At 37.5% G+C, this 25,344-nt stretch overlaps 2 long non-coding RNA genes across 2 annotated transcripts in view; one reads left to right on the forward strand and one right to left on the reverse strand.

Annotated features, from left to right (window-relative positions):
- Positions 1–4,722, forward strand: part of LOC144246788 (uncharacterized) — a 45,035-nt gene extending 40,313 nt beyond the window's left edge. Inside the window, exons 2-3 of the long non-coding RNA XR_013340491.1 lie at positions 925–1,044; positions 4,673–4,722. This is a non-coding gene — a long non-coding RNA (uncharacterized LOC144246788). The remainder of the gene's footprint in view (positions 1–924; positions 1,045–4,672) is intronic.
- LOC110483645 (uncharacterized) overlaps positions 1–25,344 on the reverse strand; it is a 161,576-nt gene that overhangs the window by 82,562 nt on the left and 53,670 nt on the right. The window lies entirely within an intron of this gene.

The following is a 25,344-nucleotide window of genomic DNA, read 5'->3' on the forward strand; positions in this document are numbered from 1 at the left end:
CTTAAATAAATCTTTTCCGACTTCCCACTGTAATTTTCATTTTATTCTTTTACTCTCATTTATAATGACTCCTTGGCATCCTGTTTCCTAACAACATGCTATTAGCACTTCTGGGTTGTAATCCCCTCTTTAGCTGCCTAACCCAACGTTAGCATTAGCATCAGCGTTATCGTGTTATCATGTAACAGAGCTGCATGAAAAATTACAACAGTTGTGCAGCAGTTACAGTGTAATTATTTAGTGCCACTCAATGTGAAGTGCTGCAGTAATAGGTTGCATAACCAATTAAATTTCTGAATTCTGCTCACATAAGAAGCCTCTGAAACAATGTCACCATAGAGGTTTCTCAATCCTGTCTGCAACTGATTTGTGCCCATGGTGTTCAAAAGGGAGCCAAAATCTGAGGTTTGCTGGATTTTTCTACTACTCCCAATAGCAAGAAAAACACACTACTGTGGTCTTGTGAACTGCTACAATTATTAGAATCAATGTTAATATGGGAGAAGAGTGCTCGGAGGAAAAAAAATTATTAGATGAGTAAATTTACACTCCCCAGGGGTGTTCTTCAGCCTTAGACAGAGAAATCATAAGGAAAAAAGTAAATTACTTTTTCCAGCAGACTTTTATAATCACGTTACTGCTTATAAATATAAATTGTATGCAAATGAGAAATGAGCAGGCATATTGATGCCTATTAATTTGACTTGTGCAGTGTCCAGGCATATCTGGAGGACGACTGCAACAGGCTGTATTCATAAATGGGACAGTGTTCTTTTTTATTATTTGAATAACAATGTTTTCCATTTTCCTGACATATTTGTTAATAAACACTGTGGAATAAGTAAAATGTAGCATTAATTATAATACAAATGCAATATACTTTTGTAACCAATGTTAATTAAAATTTAACTATTTTCTTTACAGCTTAAGGCTGGCTATCAATTCCATAATATGCCTATAAGATTCATATGCATCACTCACAAAACTTGAATAACAGTATTTTGAAAAACCTCAAAAATTCAAGTTACAGTTACCTTTGGAAAGGTAAGAATTCCTGTGTGTAAATTTGTAAGTGTGCCTGCATCTGTATTTTGCTACTAGAAGATATATGTACCTACAAAGAAAACAAGCTATATGTAAGTTTTAGAAGACAGAACTCTAAGTAGCAGCAAGATTCTCAGGCCTCAGTTCCTTCTGATTTAACCTCAGATTCCCAGTCAGTAGAAGGAATGGAGAAAATAGTGGAGATTTTACTATCTATATCAAGTAGATGCTTGAGATCTTTCCTTTTAAATTAGTACTTGCCTGATGCAAATTTCTGCAGCATTTCCTGGGCAACTGTCAACAGCTATGAATTCCATTAATCAACAAAAAATGTGGTTGGTTGTTTTCATGAAGTTGATTTTTCTCTTTTGCTTGGATTGCATCAGCTTCCCATTGGTTAGTTGGTGCAATTCATTTTTTGGTCTATAAAATTTTATAGTAGAGTATGATAATAAATCAATCTTTATCTCTATTGATGCAATTCTATATTCAAGACAATAACATTAGCTTATATTTTGAGAAAAAGAAAAACCATAGTCTCTGAAATGCTGTCCTATAGAAAATTTTATATATTCTTACAAAGTCTCATTGAAGCACGGCTGCTGTTACAGCTCTGTGATAGGAAGTTTGAGGCTGTTCTTATTGAACTTCTGGTCCCTTTGAGAAAGATGAGAGAGAGAGAGATGCCATTTTGCATTAAAATAAAGGAAAGAAGTAGGAAACCCAGTATTCACCAAATAAAAACTAAAATATGCACTTGTGAAGAGCTGCTGAAGCCAGGCCACTTGACAAAAGAGGCATCAGTATGAGAGACACCACAGCGGTGCAAACAAGAGCAATTTTCAACAGCAAATCTGAATTTCACTTATTCCTTTAAGAATCTCTTGTGCATTTTTACCCATTGAAAAATTCACTGAACTACTAATAACTGTCATGGGATGACTATTTCAAACTTCCACCCTTCTTGGTCTTTCACTCCTGTTGAATGAAAATTTTGCACCAAAGAGATAGTCTTCTTTCCCACATCAGTTGGGTCTGTCCTAAAACTCAAACTCGGTGCCAGCAATTGAATTGAACACTGTCATGAAGAGACCAATGGTAAGATTAACTTAAAGTCAAAAATTAATTTTTTGATTCACTCAACTTCTCTGTTTATGCTGTATAGGACTCAATAATTTTTTTCTATGTTTTCTAATTAGATAAGGAGTGAATGCATATGTAGTGCTCTTATGATGTTGTATTAGACAGTACTTTAAAAGTTTTTGAATTTACTGATACCACCTCCATTTTGCTGTATGAAAGGCAGAGTGTTTCCAAGGGGTCCAAAGAACAGTACGAAAATTTTAAAAAGTTATGAAAGAGCCACTACTGTATGAGCTCAGAGAATTGTTGTCTGCAAGCTATCCTGAGTTAACAATTCAGGGGCATCTCCTGCACACAATATCTTTGGGAAGCCCTAGGTCAGAGGGAGGTAAAAACAATTCTCTGATTTGTTCCTGCCCACAAATCTGAACATCAACAAACATCAGAAAAACTCATTTACAGGTTACAATATTGATTTAAAATATGTTGCCTTTTTTGTCTGATTCCTAGGAAATGGGGAACTCTTCATGTTTCAGTTTGGCTTGATTTCTTTCCCTTTACATCTATTCACACCTGTGCAAAATGGGAGCATAATGCCTTAACAAATTAGAACTTACATTCCTTGGGAATATTTTACAGGTATAAGGTGACAAAAATCAAGTAAAATATCCCACAGAGAAAATCAACCTCATTAGTTTTGATGAAGACTATGAATCTTCAGAATTATATCAAAATTCAACATCAATCATTGGTGCAGATAAAGGTATTACTGTGTTACAGGGGCAGATTTCTGTGACTAATGTTCTGACACTAGTTTTTTGTTTCCTCTCATCTTTGGTGCAAATATAAAAATAAATCTAAAAACACCACCAAGAAAAGCAGCTTTTTCTCATATTGAAGTGTTCAACCAGAAGATCCCAAGAGGCTTCTGTGATGGCTCATTTATAATATAATTCAACAAGAACAGCTAAGTGTTGCTGTTGTACAGTTTAAGTGCCTTTGCTAATTTTCCTGGCCGGGGGTGGGGGGTGGAGGAGGGGTTTGTATCATATATTTCATTTGAAGCAATATAAATTTCAGAGAGCAATCAGAAAAATTCCCTAAGGAGTGCAGGGGGACATCTGGACAAAGAAGTTCCTTTTATAAATACACACCATGCATTTTTTGTAGCCACTCTTGCAATAATTTCTATACTCTGTTTCCTCCACTTCTTAATGGGGATTCTTCTACAGACTTAAATACTAATGCACACTTATGGATAGTCATACTTCCACTATTAACACAATTTTATATTTATGACCAAACAGAAATGTGAAAATGAAATTAACCATTTTCTAAGCAGAGTCTAAAATAGCAACCAGTCTTCCTAACTCTGCAAACCCCATGGCTGAAAGCCACACACAGACAGCAGTGCCTCAGAGATAAGAAGATGAGGAGCTGCAGGAGTGGTCTGCAGATTTCCCAGAAGATCCATGTCTCACTGCTGGGTGGTGGTGGGTTGGACACACAGCTCAGTGTGACCAGAACATCCAGCAATATTGATCATCTCAACTGTCCCTGGTGCACCTCTTTCCAAAGGGAAGCATTCAGATTACCTAGAGCTCCCTGGTGTTCACACATACTGTCTTGTGAACACTACCAAAAAGCTGTTGAGCTGGACTCCAGCAAGCAGAAAAGACATATATAAAAAGACATTCACCTGGGTCTTGTTGAATTGGCACAGAGTCACTCATTAAAATTTATGGCCCTCTTCTGTAGTAGACAAGACAATCATTCAAACAGCTGTAAAATTTGCAATTGCATGAAAGACTAAACAAAAGGAAAAGAGTGGAAAGTGTCATAAATTATAAACACAGGTCCTTCGTGTAACATTAACAGCCAGACTCTCCATTTCCAGTTACAAGGCTTAAAAACCACATCTGTTTCACGTGGCTGTGTTTTCTTTAATATGTTGGACTACCCAGAGGGTAGCTACCCTACAGTCCTAAATCTAGAGGACTCTTCAGGGCAGTAAGGAAAGAGATATAGGGAAACATTTGTTTGGTTCATTAACTTCAAGATCTCAGTGTTTTTCATATTACCTAAAGTGGAAACTTGTACCTCCTCTACACAGGGTGGCCACACCCTGGAGCTCTGGGGTGCACTTTTAAAATATAGGAAGTTCTAAATTGTTGATGCTGCCACTGAAAGGGCAAACACATCTGGATCATTGGGCCTGACTTCTGTGAAATGTTAGCAGCTATTCCAGGTGATAAAAAGTGCTGCAGATATATAACCTAAAGAAGCTTAAATCACACAGAGGAGATGACATGCACATTAAGAAGGCCCAACAGAATCCAGCCAAACACTGTGGCAGCCTGGCTAGTAAATTAGATTGCTCCATGCACTTAAGTTCATTGTAACTGCATGTACGCAGATCTGAACAGAAGAAAACAAGACAGGAAAAGTGTTTTCCATCCTTCAGTTAAAGCAACCCAGTAGATCAGCAGTATCCAAATATTAATACACACAATAAATTCCATGTCCTTCTCTGCTTTCCTTTTAGACCTGTGGGAAAACAGATGGATCCTCCTGCACGCCCTCTAGGTCAAAAGATTTGTTGAACCATAGAAAGAAAATGCCAACACCCTCTAGCAGCTTTCTGTGCTTCTCCTTAGTCTGCTGTATTTTTACTTCATCCCTTTAAGGATCTAGTTTAACAAGCTTGAAATACCAAAGTCTATGTATTTAAAACACATTGAAAGAAGAAGGAACTTTTTAATCTCTTTTTTAAATACCTGCAATGATACTGGCCTTTTTGATTAGCAAGAGTCAGCATTTTTCTCAAGCAGCTGCAACATTTCTCTTCATCATCTCCCTTTCCCTGCAGATGATACAGTGTCAGAGCAGCTGAGACCAGAAGCATGAAGGCTGAGATACCATGAGAACGGCTGTTCTTGCAACAGGAGTAGTAAAATGCATTCAGAAGTCACAAGAGATGTGGCAGCAACTCAACATGTCCTTTTCAATTTAACAAGTTCATTGCTTTTGGATACAGCTGTTCCAGCTTCTGGGAACTTACTTGAACTGAATGTCTTAGTGTCTTAAAAAGTGTGTGGTATCAGCCAGAATAAAGTCTCTTAATTTACTTTCTTCTTTTTGAAGTTGAACACTAACACCATTTAACCTGCATAGGTTGTTTTTAAAATAATTATTTTCATTAAATAATGGCAATTTGCTCACTGAAATAACTGAGGAAACCCCTGTGTACTCCAGTAAGCACTGGCTGAGGCCTCCAACATCAAACTCTGTCATCCTTAAAGACTTGACCCAGCACCATTAAACATTACTGGGAATTATGCCATTGGCTTCAAAGGGAGTAGGAACAGGCCCTAAATAAGCAAAACTTCTAGTTATTACTCCAATGGGAGTAATCTTGTCAAGCCACAGAATGTGTCTGCATAAGCCAAAAATTCAACAGTGCTTTCTAAATGATATACATACACTTTCTATGAGTGTTCTGTATTTACATATGCACAACCACTCCAATGCATGTAGCAGGTAATTGTACAGAGAGGCACAAAGGAGTTCTAAGAGCCTGTGCATGAACCCCAGACTGTTTACCTGATGGGTTCAGGGCCCTTCCCCAATATTATCCCTCCAAAATATGCACGCACAAACAGAAAATTAAATCTCACAGAGCAAATTGCCACAGCATGTCACAGGAGTTTAATAATTAAGCTCTGCCCATCTTCTGCCTTATCTGAAATTCAATTAATTGAAAAGGGGTAGAATTTCATGTGAGTTTTTTCCTTAGTAGTGTTATTTGACTGCTGTCTGATTTGCTGACAAGTGAGGCAGACCGTGTTTGGACCCCACTGTCTTAAGCAGAAAAGGGCAGAACAAACCCCATACCCAGATAAGTGAATTGCCTTAGCAGAGTGGAACCCTACTGCTGCAATAGTTCTCATTACCCACACAGCCACACATGGTAGAACAGGACAAAAATCTGTACCATTCATATCTGGTGTCTATGACTTGGGTTATTTGAATATATATATATATATATATATATATATATATATATATATATATATATATATATATATATATATATATATATATATATTTGTGATTTTAGCTCAATGGTTAATTCAATGCTTTAGAGTGTTCCAGTAAGCACCTAAATTCAAGAGCCCCTAAATTATAAGATCACAGAATATGCTGACTTGGAAGGGATCCATAATGGTTGAGTTCAACTCCCAGTACTGCACATAACGCCCCAAGAATCAAACTATGTACCTGAGAGTATTGGCTAAATGCTTCTTGAACTCTGCCAGGCTTGCTGCTGTGACCACTTCCCTGGGGATCCTGTTCAGTGCCCAAAAGCCCTCTGGGTGAAGAACTGTTTTTAATATCCAGCCTAAACCTCCCGTGACAGAACTTCAAGCCATTCCCTCAGGTCCTGGCACTGGTCACCACAGAGAGGAGATCAGTGCTTACCCCTCCTCCTCACAGGGAAGTTGTAACTACAGCGAGGTCTCCCCTCAACCCCCTCTTCTCCAGGCTAAACAGATCAAATGTTCCTCAAGAGGCTTTCTCTCAAGCCCTTCACCAGCCTCATTTCCCTCCTTTGGATGTTAAGTACCTTATATCTTTTTTATATTGCAGTGACCAAAAATGATCACAATATTAATAAGCATGATTTAAGAATTACTACAACTCCTGGTTTCCCTTCCCTCCCACCCCCCAACTATTATTTATGCCTCATCCTTCCAACCTCAAAAGTCAACAAGGTCAGAAAGCTTCATTGAATAGGTTTTCTAAATTGCATTTAAATGCAATTTCCAGAATCCATTATGCACAAACAATCTAAGCCTAACACAGATTCGGGCATTGCACTTTGCTTTTCTAAATCAAGTTACACTTACTCCACTTTACCAACTTCCACAAGGCTCAAAGCATGTCCACGCTTTTGAACTTTTGCTTTCTTTATATTTCACATTTCCCTATAAACATAGCCTTTATCCTGCACACCAAAGGAATCAAGGATGGATATAGCCAGGTTAAACTCTCAAAATACCTCATTGTCGATTTTTCCTCCTCATTTCAGTATTCATGACTGTATTTGAAAACCACAAATATGCAAAAGAATTACTCTTCTTGGTACGAAACAGCATATTCAGGTTCAGGTTTTAACCTTAATGAGTTCAAACCTATATAAATACCCTGAATGAGTAATGAAAACCTTTAGCAATAAGAAGATATATTTTTGAGACACCTACCACACCAAAACCCATCCTTTGCCAGAGATACTTGTTGGATTATTGATTCAGTGAGAGTGCAATTTTTAAAGGAAATTAAATCCTTTTGGAGAAGAACAGTTCCAAAAATGTTAGATAAGGATTATTGTAAAGGGAATTGAACACTGGAAAGGAAACATGCATCCACCCTGAAGAGAAGGGATAGCACATAACTGCCTTGAAGACAAAGAAAGAGGTGGGGGAAAAGAAAATATATTGTTGGATGTTCTCGGAAACATGATGAAAGAAGTGTGCTCTCATCTGAGAGTTTTTAAAAACAAAGAATATGGTTGACATGTGTATATACTACTCAAAGGAGAGTGCCTTCTCTCTCTCAACAAAGCACTGAGCTCCCCACCCACAGCAGTTTTATTCATCAATACCATGCTGGCTGGCATGAGGATTGTACCAGCTCAAATCCCTTCCCAGCCCTGGGCACAGCCCTGGATAGATTTGCTCTGTTGGCAAGATGAAAGGTGAGGATTTCCCCCAGTAACTCTCCAGATGAACTTGCTGGAGGCCTCCTGTGGCAGGAAGTCAATTTACAGACATCTGACACACAGCAGCTGCTGCTGAAAGCTCCCCACGGCTTTCGAAGCCACACTGACCAGTCTGCTGCCACAGCCTCCCTGCTCTAAACAGGATCTGGAAAAACAGAAGTTTATCCCAAGGGTTCAGAGATTTTCAGGGTTTTCTCTTTTCTACATCAGATGCTGACATGGAGACTATAAACAGAAACATGTCTTCTGCTCTATTACCTGTTTAACACCTGTGCTAAAGGAAGAATGCACAAGTAGTTCAAAATTTCTGTAAGGCCTGGAGAGCTATCACAAAACTAAAGAGTTTTACACTGCTATTTGAAGCCACTATTTTCTGGGCAGGTTGATAGCACGGTAGGAAGTTGGATTTGGTCCATTCAGTAGTTTTAGGAACAGACCACATTGTCTCTTGCTTTGATATCAACCCACATACAGGTAAGGAATTGATTGTCATCTTTATATTTTACTAACAGCCTGCAGTTTGCATTTCTCCTGAGCCCCCACCACCTGGCATTTTCAGTGTACACGTTTCAGTCTGCTGCCACTTGCACTACTTTTATCAATGGTATCATCCTGCTTGCCACATCATTTCTCTTGGATGCAAGAAATCAAGGAATCCCAAGAGCTGCTAATGGCATTTTTCAGTTCAGCAAAAGTCAGGAAGGTTTTACCAGTTGGCATTTTTTTTATGATTCCCATCTCAAGGAACAGCTACTTTTCCCCTCTGCTGGCATCCTGCCAGGAAAACAAAGCCATCTAGTTAAAACAGATTGTCAGTAACAGACTTTAACCTGATGAGCCAATCACCAAATCAAGTCCTAAGAACAATGACAAGTCACAGGGATTGATTTATTGAGTAAATGAATAAGGAAATCTCCCTGCAATAATATAAATAAAATTTCTCTGAGAAAAACCTATCCTGTAGGGCAGAAATTTTCCATGTAGGCAGTCCTGACTAGAGCTGCTATTCTCTGTGCCATATTCAATGTGCCAGTCAGACGAGAACTTGTTTTCTTTTCTCTCGTCGTGAAGCTGCTTTTTTAAAAGCCAGAATTCTGCCTCAAGTAAAATACTTATCCTGGACAGGCTCTTTAGAGAGCACCTTTTTCACTAAAATTCTCCTGAAGAAGCAGGGAGAACACCTTAGCACAACAGATCAAAAAAATTCCTGAAGACTGACCGAAAAGTCCTCTGAAAGCATCTAAGGGTCAGGTGTGGGGGTGGCAGGCACTGTTACATTTAACCAAGTAAAAAGCCAGCCAATATTTACAGCTCCCAAAGCTTTCAGAGAAATACATACATATTTTGCCAGAGCAACTCACTAAGCAAATGCAGAGTAAACTTAAATTTATAGTTGGATACTGCAAGCTAGAAATCCCTGGTGCTGTAAAGATTCAACCTAGAATTATCCAAGAAAGACAGTAAGGTCATATCATAAAAGAATTTGTAAGGATCTTCCTCACAAATGTCTCTTCATTATCCATCCAGATTCCATTCTTCTATTTCCCATTGTTTTAAATCAGTTACACCCCTTTCTACATCACTGCTTTTGTTCCTCTCATCCTTCACTAAATTTAAAAACCCATTCCAAAATAGAATCCAGCTACTACATTCCCTGGCTCTAATAATAATATTGTGCCATTCTAAGAAAGCATATCTTTTCACCTGCATCCCCTTCAGCTTTTTCACCAATGAAAATGAGTAGACAGCTTCCCAGCAATAGTCAGTCTCTGATACTTTTGGATAAGACTTGTTTGTAGTGCTATTATTTTAATTTATTACATCCCATCCTCCCTAAATACCATTTTCCTTGCTGCAAACTAAAGATCTCTTTTTCCTGGCATCTAGCAACCCTGCAGTATCTTTGTTGACATCCTGCCAAGATCTTTGCAGGTTCTCAGCAAATCTGTTAGTCTCTGCTGGGGCCAGCTGCTGTCTACAACCCTCACATATTCTGAGTTTCGTTCGATTAGAAACCCCCCTGAATATATTACATGCTTCTGACCTCAAGGGTAATCAGATGGAAAGACACTTCTGCCGACCACTGCAGAATCCTTAGCTCACTAGCCCTGAAATTCAATTTGTATAATATCACAATGGGTGAGAAGAGATCAGGTCAGAAGAAGAAAGGAGTTTTCATCCAAGTCTTCCTCCAAAAGATTCAATCTTGGCATCATGTCCAGAGACATTTATCCCACCCTCCCAAAGAAACAGATGAAATCTCAGAAGTTGATGAGATTTGAACTGTTACCAACTTCTAAAATAAGCTTCAGAGCTGTCAGCATCCCAGTTCTAATCCTTCACAGACTGCAACATATTCACATGATTCAGCATTATTTTATTAGATATCAAATTTTTCATACTTCAAGAGATTTTTTAATTTTTTTTTTCAAAACTGGAAAGGTTGGATTGGTTTTCCTTTAGTGGCCAGTTCAGCTGCTCTAGCTTTTGTGAAATAAGATATCTAACATATTATGAACATACACTAAACCCCCAGCTGTTTGGTAAGACAGAACCATTAGGCACAAGGTGTGCTGCAGAAACACCTGCTGAAAGAAACACAATGCACTCCTCAGGCCTCACACCGTGTAAGTACATTATGTGCAGGAGGTATTAAAAGTAATGGCTCTAGGACTAGATGAAAACTGAGCAGGACTTCAAGGGTCAGTATGGTGGATTAACATGCCAAACCTGGAAGAACTGGTTCTATATAGGAGCCAGCCCAAAAGTCCCCACTCTCTGCAATAACCATAAAAAATTGAACCATTAAAAAAATACCCATAAAAAACCAGTATTTTCACCATTTAAATCTCTAAAGATTGATCCCAAATAACTGAGCAGCAATGGGGAAATGACATAGCTTCCAACCATATACAGACCAAAAAGAAACAAACCTCCAAAACAGGTGTACACCCACTTTAGCCACTACCCAGATACCACAAACATGCCACAGCCCCACACGCTCAGGTTCAGAGGAACTGCAAGTTTGAGTGGTTTTTGGGATCCAGTTTTAAGATGGCACATTTGTGACCTTTAAAGTAGCAATAGACTCCAAGGTAGCACTGGGGTATGTGTTTCAACTCCTTCCAATATAAACCTATGCACTTCAACTTTTACCCTCCTTGGATTCCAGGGCTGGGTCAGACTTTTGTGTGCCACGCTTTCTAGAAACCGGGGTTTGGCAGATCTACCTTACATTCTGATTATTGTTGTTTTGTGACATTATGGAAGATGAAAGAGGCCATAAACACAGCAATTGAAAGAAAAAGCAAAGCAACAGAGCTACTGCTTGGAGCCATGTGAATATGCTTGTTGCAAGAGATGGTCTTTGGCTGTTCTCATTTAATGCCTCAGTGTGAGAGGGTACCACATGATAGTGATGTTGATATCACTACTGACTGTCCTTGTGGAATAGAAGTTATTGCACCCTCGAGCCCAACTTGGCTGCACATAGAGGAACACAGGCAGCACCACCCAGCTACATGAAGAGTTTTCTCTAGTTTTGTACAAATGAAGAATTAGCAGATAAGAATCTCAGAGAAGAATGTCACAAAAACCACATTAGTATACCCATCTCTAGGTTTTTTGGGAACTCACCACCTTACACATCTGTAAATATCTCCAGCCAAGATGCAGCATAGTTACTGAAACAAAATGCATCATTAACAAGCCTACCAGTAACAATGCATAAGCTTAATGCATGGCACAACAAACTACACATCAATATGTGATCAGCAGCAGCTCTTGAGCTCTGCCCTGTAAGTGCACCCTGTGGGGTGATGACAGCATTTGTGCTAAATGCCAACTGAACTCCAGACCTCTGCTCTCAGCTGACCGAACAACCCCACAACAGACTGGGGGTACCAAAGGACAGGCACATGCTCAGTCAACTCACAGACCTTTGCTAACATGACTTCCCCTTCAATCCACATTAGTTCCAGCTAGACAGCATTTGTGTCACAGGAGAAAAAGGCAAGACAAGTAGACTAAGGGGAAAGGACTGTACCTGTCTTTAGCACTACCACATTGATATTGTGAGAGTCAATGCAAAAGCATTCCTAATCTGATAAGTCAGGTGCAAGATTCAGTATTACCTCTTCAGAGAAAATTCATGTCACTAGAAAACGTTTCAGCTACAATAATGCATCCTACTTCAAACATTCCACACTCAATGGTACTTTCTGGGTAACTAGGAAAAGCTGCTTCTTCATAGTGATTATCTATTCCTAAATTAGAAAGCTCTAAGATATCTCTAAAACAAAACAAGTACACTCAGAGTAATGCAAGATCTTAAAGGAACGCTGTTCAGTAAGTCTAATAACTGTCTAGAATAAATTACACTGCATCAAAAATTAACTGTGAGAGCAGAAACAGAGAATTACAGAATATTCTAAACTGGAAGGGACCCACAAGGATCATCAGCCCAGCTTTTAGGGGAATGGCCCATAGAGGGATTGAAGCTGTGACCTGGGTGTTATTAGTACCATGCTCACCTCCCAGACAGATAAATACAAAGCTTGGGAACACCACTAGTCACACAGGTATTTTATAGGATGCATGTGTATGTTTCCACTCAAAATTTTTTCCTATTACCTTTGACAGTATCTTTAAAAACCAAGATATTGTATAAATTGCTGTACAGTTCACAGATAGTTCCAGCTTGTGGAGCTCAGGACATGCTCATTTACATGAGTTTAACAGTTCTCAACAGCTTGTTCTGCAGTCCTAATCCCACAGACATCCTTCACCATGCTGCAAGGTGAACTGGCTCTCAGCAGCAGGAAGGATTATCAACTCATTTGTTGAATTGATGCTTTGAACACTGGCTACTGTTTTCCAAGTTTTATTTTCTAATGATAGTGCTACCCCAGAAACAAAGGACAGGTGATTAGCAACCTTCAAGTAAAAATTTTACACAAAATACATTAAAGAATTAAATTAATGCCTGACACTGGGGAGGCCGACAGCACTGGTACTCCATACAAGGGAATCCCTGCTCAAGTAAGCAATGTATTAAATGTTGGAGATTAACAGCAACATGGCTAAGGAAAATAATTTTTAAGAAATTAGTCCAGGCAAATTTTCAGGTTTCAGTCCAGAGAAAGCAACTTTGACAGTAATTGGGCTTTTTACATATGCTAGATCCTTCACCTGGGAGAATTTAGAAGATGGCAATATTTTTTTCCTCACCTCTTTTATGTATTTCTCTCAAACACTTAAGTATTTATTTTGTAAATTTACTCATTGGTAAAGTCCTGGCTTCATTTTTGTTCCTATGAGGTGTGACAGTTTCTTCTGGGCCTGAGTTTTTCCACTTGGTTTAGCATTACTCATAAACTAAGGTTACACATATGCTTAGATATATCTTGGATTGGGATTTAAGAGAAACGGCTCTGTGAATTTGCTTGCATATCCAACTTCTTTCCCTTGCTGTTATCCACTCAGAAGGAAAATGCTCAAGTTTCAAATCAATTGTTCCAAAGATTTGTAAGCATATTAGGAGGATGTCAGTCACACTAATTTAAGTCACCCTGCTGTGCAAAAGAAATTGTTCAAAAAAGTCATAGTCCCTCTCAATCACAATGTACTATAAAGTAATCTGGTGTAACCAATGCAAAAAATATCAGACCCATAACTAGACAATGTGAAATGTAGTGTTGATAAGATGATTTTTAATTAGAATTTAAAGCTCATTTTGCAGTTACTCTACAAGACCCATTTTCATCTTTAGCCACCTAGTATCAAAAATTAAAGATTTGCTGTATGCAGTATTTAATAGGTCAAACACAATGAAATTACAAATGTAGATAATAAGGGAGAATCCTTTATTCAGTGAGGAAAAAAAAATCAAATCTAGAAAAGAGTACATACAGAACAGAATTGGTTGGAAAGCTTTCATTAAAACAGGTGCCGGCCCTGTACGCCTGCTTGACTCCCTCTCAGCTTCCTCGGCATATTAGAAGAACATTAGTGAAAAAGCTGTTCATAAATAGTTATCTAAGGAAAATTATATAATATGAAATTATACAAACTATTTTATTCTCCAATCAAAACTACTTGAATGGAAAAAAGAAGATACTATTATTTGTTAAAAAAAAAAAAAGAGTCAAATTGTTCTTAATCAAGTTTCTTGAACCACTTCAAGTCCACTTCTCTACATGTAAATTAAGGACAAAAGATTTTTCATGGAGGAGCATTTGAGGTGCTGGGTTTTATTGCAACTTGGAGGATATACTTGTATGTCACTTTCTTGATGACTCTTAGTATTAAACTATGCATTAAATGTCTATTTCCATGAATAAATAATTTCTTTAAAAATGTAAAAAGAGTTGCATGAACTATTTAAGATGAGATGTATATCAATTACTAATATAATCTGCTTGCCCATTTCAGAATCATGTTCCATTTCCTTTTTGATCAGAAGGTTTTCTAACCCTGTCACTGCCCAGCTTCAATGATTTGCCGGGTCACAAGGTGGAATTGCATTGAAACAGTGTTTCCAAAACCCATAATTATTCCAGGTACATGAAAAAAAAAATTAAATTCTGCTTATTTGAAGGTTTTTTGTTTGCATTTTAATACAGTAACCATAGGAGAATACAACTTTTACAATGTCAAAAACAGAACACAAGAAGCAGTTGCTGAAAAGCCTGTTCAGACTTGGAATGAAACAACCATAGGAAATCTCATCTGGGGAAATGTGATAGTTTATTCCTGTAGAAACAGCTTGAGAAACTCATAACAAAAATTACAATGTCCCTGACATGAAAGGAAGCCTTTACTTTCTTTTTTGCCCTTTCCATTCAACTGTAATGTAAATTAAATGGAAAACCACTATTTTCTTTCTTCCCTATTTGGTTCCAAATTATATAAATAGGGGGTTTTCCACCCATTTCCCTATTATTCAACTCATACCATATACCCTCTTCTTGTATCTTGGTATAAAAAGTGCAAATAAGAAAGAGAAAGGAACTAGACAAGTGAAAAACCCTCTTCCCTGATGACTAGCCAATGCTTCTTAGTTAGAAAATGCTTTTAAAAGGGAATAAAGTTTTGTATCCAAAACAATCGAGTTAGTGGGAAGGGAATCTTGAAGCTATGAAAATAATTTTGTATCAGTGTTTCAAAACATTCAAAAGTATTTTTCCTACAAAAAAAAATACCCAAACAAAAAAACTACACACAAACAAAAAGTCTACAATAAACAACACAAAATTTAATAACAACAAAGAAACAACAACCAAAAAAACACACACACACAAAAAAAAAAAATCAAAATCCAATCCACTAACTAAACACCAACTTTTGCCCTGGCTCTCACAGTTGGGTTTGGCACTTCACACTCTTCTGGGGACTGTTAATTGTACGGATGCTACGCTTACATCTGCACCTGCCTTTTGCAACCACTCCCAGCTGCTTCAGTGAAGAGAACAAAAGTCAAATCCCAAATTCAGACACTCAACAATCTTGACATCTAAGGATAAAACACATTCACCTTTTATGAGCTGGCACAAAGCCCATGCACTAGTTAAATTTCACTTGAGTCTGTTAGGATTTTTGCAAGGACTCTTCTGGGTCTTTCAAGAGATATGATTTCCCTCTTCCCAGGTGAGCTCCTGTACATAAATCAAGCAACCAACAACTCTTAGGAAGATCTTATTTGGTTTGATTATATCAGAACATCACTGATTCCTCTTTCTGAGACTATTCTAGTGCTGCAGGTTTGGGTATAGTTAGTAAATACTGAAAACACCTAGGTCAGCAGACTTTTATGGCTTTGTGCTTTGACTCACATCTTTCTTTTTAATTCTCTTCCCTTTTGCAACTTTAAATGCCTGTGAGGGGATTTTTGTTGAAGTGTGTCAGTGGCAAAATCAGGGCACCAGATTGTTAAATAAACAATCAGCCCCCAAGCCATTCCAGAAAAAGGATGAGATTTCTCCTACTTCCATCTTTTGTGAGTTAAGATTTATTTAGGTTTGAAATCCCTCAAGGCAAGCATGCAATGTGTAAAGCAGAAGCCCATAAGAGAAACATTTTACCCCTATTACTTACCAAGAAGGAACAAGGCTTTTAGAAACAGATCAGAATGCCACACTTCATTAAACAACATCAGCCTTTCTTGTCCAATAAACGTTCTCCTTTATTTTTCCATTGCATTCACTTGTATCTATTTTTAAAAGGTATCTTAGCTTCCATACAAACATGATATTAGGTGACCAATTGCTCTTAATGCTTACACTGTAAGAGGGACATCCAACTGAAAGGAAATATCTCTCCCTTTTTTATTTTTCTTTTGAGTCTAAGAATGCATGGGTGTTATTCAAAAGTAGTTCAGGCTGTGTAGTTAAACACAACTGGTTTGAAAGAGACACCAAAGAATCAGCAGAAGAAATTAATTCTTATTTATTAAAACATCCAGGATCTCACACATACTAAAGGTTTTATTTGTGTATACCTAGATACGTGCAAATATACAAAGGATGTTGATTATCCATGTGAATGCAAAGATTTTCAGAAGGATGCAAAGAAACCTGACACAAGAAACCTTTCTCTCTTTCAGATTTGGTTGAAGAAAATGACACCATAATGGAATGGCTGGCTGAAGTTCACAAAGCTCAAAAACAACTCTGGACCTGTTTTCAAAAATTCATAGTTTCCCACTGGCATTGGAGATGAGTCTGAAGTTTCTTCAAGTTGAAGGATATTCAGACCCAGGATAGAATGATAAGAGAAGGCAATACATTGAGGCTCTAAACCTGAATATAGCTGCACTCAAAAGCATTTAGACCCTAACTGTGTATAAGAGTTCCTTCTTAAATAAATCAAAGATAAGAAAGCCTACTGAACTCTCATTCTGGTTGAAATGCATACATGAGGTGAGTGGAATTAAAATACTCTACTTTTTATTATCAGAGGAAAATTAGGGATCTCTAGTGAGCTGCAGCAGATTTAATTGCATCTCTTACCATGTTCAGTGGAAGGTAAGGGTGACCCATCACAACTGGGACCCAACTACATTATCTCATGGTCAGCAGATTAGTTTAATTTTTTTCAATTTGCAATAAAGCAAATACACTTAGGTAGATTCAGTGTGCTTATAAAGGAGCAGAGAACACAAGTGGTTCTATAGAAAATGAAAACCCATGTATCATTTTACATCTTTTGCTTATTAAAGAATAGCAAACTTTTCCAGAGGTTTCCCCATTGTCTCTTGTGACCACTGACTGCCTCTATAACGCATTATTTTGTGAAAAACAGAAAAACTTTTTATAAAGTTCACCACAATTTGTTACTGCTCAGCAGGAACATAATCTGGACTTCTTGCAGTGCTGTAACCCAATTTATTTCCCTGTCAGACCACTTGATGGATGTGTCTATAGAGTTCTCAAACAGGAGATAAAAACTTTTTACCACTTAAGGCAGATAATACTTTCCCTTTCATCTGCCATCCAGGGGTTCAACCAGCACCTGCTCAGCAGGGCTTCACTAAATCAGTTCATTTTTTTCAACAACCTATTTAAGATTTGTTTCATTTAGAATTAAAGCAGAAATAAAATATAAACATTTCCATAGGTGAAAATCTCCAGTCTGGAGTTTGCAGCCTGAGCAGTATGTTATTCCTTCCTTTTAACTCACAGCAATGCGGACCTTAAATACAGCCAAAGAATGAGTATTTAGACCATCTGCACTGAAGCTCTGAGTGAGATGTGTGAGCCTGAAAAACAACAGACACATGCACTCAAAGTTTTCCTAATATATTCCCCTTTATGAGAGTGGCAAAAATACTTCAGCTCTCAATGCTGTCTTTGTCAAACTTTGAAAGGTACAATCACAGCTACACATTAATGGGAAATCCCCTCTGAAAGTGTATTAAGGCATTTAAAATTATTATTCTCATCTGTACCAAATACATGCTTTTCTAAGCTTAAAGGCAGGTAATAACACACTGAGTAATGATCTTATGCTATTATTTAAAACAGTATTTCCAATTTGTGCAGCAAATATTTCAACCTTTTCAATTTATAAAACTGAAATTTTAGAATGCAACTTTTCAAAAAAAATCACAATAGATTGGATAAGTTTGAATGACCAATTTGTTTTAAGGGAACCACAGCTGCTAAAGGCAACAGAATCTAACAGAGCTGGAAGACAGAAATACCTGGATACACAGATTTTATACCCAAGGTATCATATGATTACTAGCCACCATTCTAATTCTGTGAATGGTGAGCATACCTGAGAGCCAAGCATTCTACATAAAAAACACAAAAGAGAAACAACACTCCTGCAAGAGTAGTTTTAGGGCCCAGCAACATAAACAGTCCAGGACATAGAAATTCAACTGACCTTGCTATCAATACATTGATTAGTAAAAACTCTTAAGTGATTGCAAAAATGCAGAAATAACCTCATGAAAAGTAAAGCAAGCTCATAGCACACTGGTTTTACAAGTCCACCTCAAACCTACCTGCTGCCCGAGCTTTCCTCAGTAACATACACCAACTTTTAAAATCAGTGAGTATTTTTCTTCTTCATGAAATTAAGCCTTTTTTCCAAGGGATATTCACTCAGGGCTGGAGAAAACTAAATCAGCCTTTGGTAGGGGTCTGAAAGCCAGGACAAAATTGCCTATCACTGTGTTCTGCTCCTCTTCCCCTAATCCCCCTTCACCAGTCCAGTATTAATATTCAAACTAAATGCAGCTCAAACTCCAGGGATTTTTTTTTCTTTTTTTAACATCCAAGAAAATGTGAAGCAACTTTGCCTCTGTCAGATCTGCATCTAGTCTTCTAAACCTAAGAAAACATAACCCATACCTTTACAGGTTATTCTACAGCATTTGGAATTAATTCATAATGAGTCTGTGCAGTCCAGGATTCTTCACTGGGGGTTAGATCAGACACCACCTTTCCACTCTTTTGGATCTGTTGCTTTAATGAGATATTTGCAAATATCTTTGTGAAAAGCATAAAGCAGGCAATGGCTAATAAAAGAGAACCTCACTAAGACATTATTTCCTCAGCAACCAAGAAGCTGACTTCTGGGAACTATTGCAGAAACCAAAGTTATACATAGTGCATTCAGAAGCCAAGATTAAAGTTCAAGAGTAATCATATGTGTTAGAAACACACTTATTAAAGAAAAAACATATTTACTCAGAAATCCTCAGAAAATACATACTTTATGCAGAGAATATCCTGAAAAATGTGCAGTAGATGTTCTGATTTTCATACCAAAGTCACAACTCCCCAGAAGAGCTTTTGCTGTGCAAGTAAATCATATTCAGCCTTTATGGTGACATTTCAATGTCTCCAACAATATATCTGAGTGTGCATATCAGGTTTTTGTTCCTCTTGTTCCCAAAAAAGACAGTTCACTTCTTTCCATACAGTATCTGTTTCTTCATGAGAATATCACAAATACAGAAGCTGCCATATCAACAGCTGGATAATCTTCCAAACTTCTCTTGAGTCAGAAATAACACTGAGAAGATGGTTATGCCACCAGACTCATTGTATTAGAGATGATGTTGCAAAATTGGAAAAACCTTAATCAATTTAAGTGTCTCAATAAAGCTTGACGAACATAAAGACTATAAAAGACTAGAGTTGCAGAAAAGATGATAGCATTGATTATAGTATTAAGAGTCAAGATTTTTTTCTCATAACACCCAATGGCAAAGTTTACTTAAAACCAAAGGAAAAAAAGACAGTATAAGATGGCAATTTCTCAGCTTTCTAGTGTTGGCTGAATTAGGTATTAGAAAGGTATAACCTTTCTGTCTGCCCATAATGCCTCCATTCCCCAAAACCACCAATGACTCTTTTAGTCATTTTCAAAATACTTTGTCTTCCACATCTATTGAAGGTTCCCACTCTAGAAATCCAAACTGGCTCTCAGTTCTCTATCTTCCTCTAAAAGATACTTCTCTAAGAAAATCACCTCACAGCAGAAATTACACCTTACTATTTTCCCTCTTCATTATATATGTCTTAAACCTGAATCTCTTAAGCTCCCCTCATTTCAAATGGGATTAAGTGCAGTACAAAGTGTTTGTCCTGAATAAAGCAGGACTACAAGGCATCTTTTCATTTTGGGATTGTGCTACTTTGAAAAGTAAGAACTGCAGAACAGCATTAAGAGTTAAATTAAAATATTTCAATGTATCAGCTCAAATGTTCACCAGTATTCACTTTGAAACTATTAGGTACACCTACAATGCTATAAAAGCAGTACTTGCTACAAAAAAATATTATAAAATCCTATAAATTATTTAAAGATTCAAGTTTCTATCAAGTTTTCATAAGCATCTGTGAAATTCCAGTTAATCTAACAGATAAAGCTAGAAGTTCTACTTCCACACTTATTTCAAAAGCCAAGAATTATCATGAAGTTCTTAGAGTTTAGATGTAGTAAATCTGTGTTTAGGAAAAACATATCTATTTCAGTTTTAAATGCCTGCAAACCAGATTTCTGGTTGTAAATAAAGATTACATTAAGTAGTTCAATATTCACCAGTATACGTGAAACCTGTTTTAATCTATTTCACAGGGCTGGTTAAGAATTTAGCAGGTTTAATACTTAACATGTTTATTCCACAATCAACACCAAAATCATATTCATGCTTTTGGAATGCCAACAGCTATTGTAAGAAAAAGCTATGTTACAAATTACTCTAACAGCAGGATTTTACAATAGATGAACACAGGAGTAATTTATAATGCATTTGTTGCTATTAAAAAACAAATAAACATTTATAGTCTGTGCTAATTAACTTTACTGCTGAATTAGTAGTATTCCTCACACTTCTTAATTAGAAGAAATACTGCAAGTATGGCATTAAAGTCAAACCCTTCAGTGCAGTAAAGGCTGACACCTTTTAAAACTCCTCTCATCCTCTAATACACATGGAGCTTTTGGAGCTGCATGCACCAGGTTCCTGACTGACACCCTCCACTACACATGAACATGTGACAGAGCAGTTTAAGGAGGTAATGTCAGAAATAAATTACCACAGTTTGAGCACAAAATCTAATTACAGCTCTTAGTAGATCTTAGTAGGCCTCACCCATAGTCAAGCAAGTGCCTCCTGGTCCAAGGCAAATAAGTCAATATACCTAAATACCAGGGCATATTGTCCTAGCACATCTGTCCATGGATATGGAAATTCAGCTTGGCTATGACTGCAATCTCCATCAGCTGTCATAAAGGACATGAAGCATTTATACATTGTGCATCAATAAACACTTTGATTTTTGTGGATTTTTTTTACCTTGTCTTGATGCTGCCAGTCCCAGTAGTATTCTGTGGCAAATCTAAAGACACATCCAGTTTGTTCATTAGAACAAACAACAAAACAAGTATATCATCTTACCTTTAATGAAGTCAATAGTCATGTCAGGATTGAGCCTGTGTGAAAGCAAAAAGCATTTGACAGCAGAATCTCTGAAATACCCATTGGAATGATTATTTTTCTTCATCTTTGTAGATAGAGTACTCTTAAAGGTCTGGGCTGTGTTCAAAGGGTAGCAAAGGACCTGTCAAAATAAAGAACAACATGGGGAATAAACTCTATTCCCCATACCCTTCTGAGGAAGGGTTCCTCAACTTCTTCAATTCCCATGAACACCAGGTGTCACGAATGCCAAGTCAGTAGGTGAGATAAATAATAAATTCTCCTTTACTTTTCTCTAGACACACTTACTGTCTTTACATCTTGAATAAGATCAGAGTTATTAATTAAAAGTGTTATTTAACTTATTTATATAATAGTGAGAATTAATTATAATACCTCATCCCATGTCTGCACACTGTGGGCAATATTCAAGGTTCGACCTAGAAGTTAATTTAAAATACCAACCAAAACAGTTCCTACTATAGCTATGAAGTGTTGGCTGATAACCTTATCTTTCAGGAGTCAGATATTTAGGTGCAGATCCCTGCACCTTATATTTGGTTTAATTTTATGATTTAAAAGACATCCAATAGACTTCCTCCATGGTAACCATATTTCTGCAATGCTAAAAGGCAGAATGAGATCCTACCACAGACAAACACAAATGCCAGTGCTTACTGTGTCATAAAAATATTCCAGGACTGGATACCATTGTCTTTAATTTAATTAAAGCAATAAATTTTTCTCATTCACAAGTAACCTCATTTTTTCAGCCTACCTACCAACATATTTTTCCAACTCTATCAGTGCCACTCAGTATTTTCAAGCTTCTTTTCTAGATGAGGAAAAGCAATTACTACCAGCTTGCCAAGCACGTATTTCTGTATCATTTCATGAGCACTGAAGACCATGAGGTTCAGAGCCTTGCAGCTACCTTCTTGCTTGCTCTTTTCTGCATCTTCAGTTTCATGCCTTGGAGACGGATATTTTATTAGAGTTCTATCAATAAGGTTTGCTCCATTTAGTTTGGATATAATGGTTCTAGGAACAACACCATAAGTTTGGAGGGCTTGAGACCTCAGACTTCATAGTAGCCATGACCACATGGATCAAGTGCTTCAGAACTCTATCTGTACTCATATCACTGAAGCCCTAGTAAATATTGACAGAAACAGAAAAGTTTGCTTTTGAATCAGGCAAAGATGTTTCTCTTATTAAAAAAAAATATGGCATTGAATATATACAAATGTGAGTGCACATGAGCATATTTTTATATGACCATCTTCAAAAGCTTAGACAGTGTTTGATATATTAAGTTTTCCAGTGGTTTGACTGCCACATCACCACCTCATATTACAAAAGGACACACAGCACTGCACTACTGCCACATTAGACAGCATAATGCTCAGAGAAATAAACTGAGCAACTCACCCTGAGCTTGTTTATGAACTAATCATGGTTATAAGTCTGTGCAACTAATCTAGTATTTGCTGCATTGCTACTGATTTATTCAAGTGTGAATAAATCAAGAGTTCTGTCCATGTGCCTGGAAGATTAACAAACACAAATACACCATAGACCACATGACAAAGTGAATTTAGAATTCCTTGTGGTGCTCAGCATCACAGTTCTACAGATGTTGACTGTGACTAGCTGCAAAGCTGATGAACGCTTTAACTATGGTTAAAAACCAGAGGCAGATGGGTGACAGAACAAGTGATACAAACATTCAAAATGCCCAGACACATGGAGCTGGCACCACTTGTTCCTTCCAGGAGATGGTAATCAATGCAAATCTATGCATTAGTTATAAGGTGTTTTAATTCCAATAATAAACATTGTGTGATGGATGAATTTTTCCCAGCTGTTGTGTATATAGCTCTTTAATTGGAGCACGCTGCCAGAGGCCGTTAATCCTTCATTGCGTTGCCGACTCCATGGCATTCCACTTTCTGCAGGGCAGGGTGACAGTTGGTAGAGGGACTTGGGTGGCTGGGCAGGGGACCTGACATTTGGCACAGGATCAACGCATTAGATGACAAGCCAAATTCCATCAGCTTCCTAAAAATACTAGCAGGCTGACAAACCAAGTGCCTTAATTGCCAGTGCTACTGACTTTGATGGACACTGGATCTAAAAGCACAGGAGTGTCCACTTCATGTTACTGTTGTTCCCAGGGAAGAGGGGTGCCAGCCAACCATAAGTACCAGTAAGGAAACAAAATCAGCTGCCTTTCAAAAAAACCTAATCTGCCAAAAGCTCTGGCATTTGCTTTAAGTATTGGACCTCCTAAATCCATATGATTCCCTTGCTGGAATACTCCATCAGGAAAAGAGAATCCCTGGCTTAGGTATCCTGTGACATATGCCTAACCAGAGGCTTAGAGGTGGGGATTCCCAAATGGGTACAAAATGGGGAGCTCACACTACTCCCTCACTGAAGCCTTTAAGGCCTGACTCAAGGAATGACATCCAGAGACCAGCAGGATGTTCATTAGTTTGCTTACACAGTGCTTATTAGATGCTTACACAGTGCATCACAAGCAGCAATAGAGCTGCCAGTTGTGAAAACAGCTCCTGCACCACACTTATCCGTCCATGAAAAGCTGAGATTTCCAAACTTACTCCACACATGCCAACAGTTTCGAGATGCTGTCAAGCTCAGTAATATTCACACTGGTCACTTAAAGATGAAAGCAATTTACTAACAATTCCCTGAGCTAACTAGATATTTAGGATACTGACCTAAACCAGAAAATAGTTAAAAAGTTTCTTATTCTTAACCTTGGTTTTGTTTCATAGGGGCTGTTATAGATTAGACTCTTTACAGTACCAAGAGATTGAGAATTTAGTCATTAAACTGGGTCCCTGGAATCAGTCAAAATTCATGTCACAAACAAATGAAAACCCTTATTGTATTCCAGTTACAGGGAAAAGTTACCTTGCCAGGAGCATAATCTTTTATACTGAATGACAAGTGGTACTGAGTGTACAAATTCATCTATGTGCATTTGCATTCGTATTGAAAAGTTTATGAAAAATTAAAGTATATCTATTTAAGAATAATTCATTTATTATTTTAACTCCTGGGTACTTAAATTTGCCACTAAAAGTTTTTTATCTCAATTAAATTCAATCTCAACTGAAAAACACATCCAAAAAGCTTTCTCCATTAGCAAAAATTCTTACCCCTTTATTCAATAGCAAACTTTTCAACTCAATTAAAAAACATTTGTGATTTATTGCTTAATTATGTCATGCCAATATACAGGAAAAAATACCTGTTCAAAAGATGACAGTTTCAGTAAAAGAGTTTTAAACCTACTACCAGAACTACCCTCATGGGTTATGGTTCTTTGTATGTGGTAACTACTTCTATGCTATGAATTAAATGAAATATTAGTCTCACCAAATCCTTAGCCACCCAGGTACTTGGACATTTTGTCCAAGGTAGTGCCAGAGACCCCTTATTTTACAAGAAAGTAACAAACTAATGCAGTTTATATGATTGTGAGAAGAGGCTTAGATTCTGTCTCTCTCTTCTTCTTTGCCTCATCCCTAAATCTAAAACAAGATGAAAAAGTTTTAATATTTGAGGTTATTTTAAAGAAGGGGCTACTTCAAAAGGTCTTTTTCTTGTTTAGCAGCTCAGCAGCCTAAAGGCAGCTAAAACAACATTGCTCACTACTTAATTTCCCATGTATTTCTAACAGAGTTGCAAAAGACAAAACTCATATCATAGGAAGAAAAGTCACGCAAGAGCCTGGAAAACTTGCAAAAATCAGCAGTGCCAAGTCTTACACCATCCTATTCAGCAGCTCTACTGGATGCTTTGCTTGCAGCAATTCAAATTTTGCAAGCAGTGACATGGAGCTTACCTTATCATTTGTCATAATACTTTTCTAAAAGACAAATTATCAACTGCACAAGCTTAGGAGAGCTTTCCCTGCAGCTGTGTTACCTGCTGAACACTTTAATGAACTTACCAGAAAGTTGAG

Source organism: Lonchura striata, chromosome 10 (assembly GCF_046129695.1).
Source record: "Lonchura striata isolate bLonStr1 chromosome 10, bLonStr1.mat, whole genome shotgun sequence".
Classification (NCBI taxonomy): Eukaryota; Metazoa; Chordata; class Aves; order Passeriformes; family Estrildidae; genus Lonchura; species Lonchura striata.